Here is a 606-nt window from a genome sequence, read left to right as displayed (position 1 = left end):
CGATTTAACTAAAGCCTCAACGGCCGAAGTAACAGAAACGGCCCTATCCAACGAGTAGGAACGCCCGCAACAACAAAGCAGAACTACGAGAAGGCTTGATACTCGAAAGAGGTACGTAGGCAGCTTGTCCTATTGACAAGTTCAGCTATCCCCCTCTCCAAAAAGGGGGGGGGGGAGTGGGTACGTGTACTCATATACTCCCACAAAGTTCGGTATATCCACACATGTACTCGATATTTCGAAACTTTTCCAATAAAACTCATTTTATTACGGTCTCTCGATTCACTTGCAATAAGCCACAATAATCGGAGATTAACCTGAGAAACACCCAAGACAAGGGTCTCGAAACACGCATACCTTTCAAGCAGTCCTTGGATGGGAACTAACTTAAACAACAATCACTGCGTATCAATGGTCAAGCAAGACCAAATACATCTTCTCTAAAAAACGAAGATCGTAACTTTCTCACTACAAAGGATATACCTTTCGGAAAAAGTGAGACGTCGTAAATATTTTTGAGAGATATTATCCAAACACACAGTCTGTCCGCGACTCTAAAAAAAAAACAAATTGCCCGTCGATTGGCCCCGACGGACAAACCCAAAA

The sequence above is a fragment of the Brassica oleracea genome, unplaced genomic scaffold (assembly GCF_000695525.1).
Source record: "Brassica oleracea var. oleracea cultivar TO1000 unplaced genomic scaffold, BOL UnpScaffold00686, whole genome shotgun sequence".
Classification (NCBI taxonomy): Eukaryota; Viridiplantae; Streptophyta; class Magnoliopsida; order Brassicales; family Brassicaceae; genus Brassica; species Brassica oleracea.
This window is presented reverse-complemented; position numbering follows the sequence as displayed.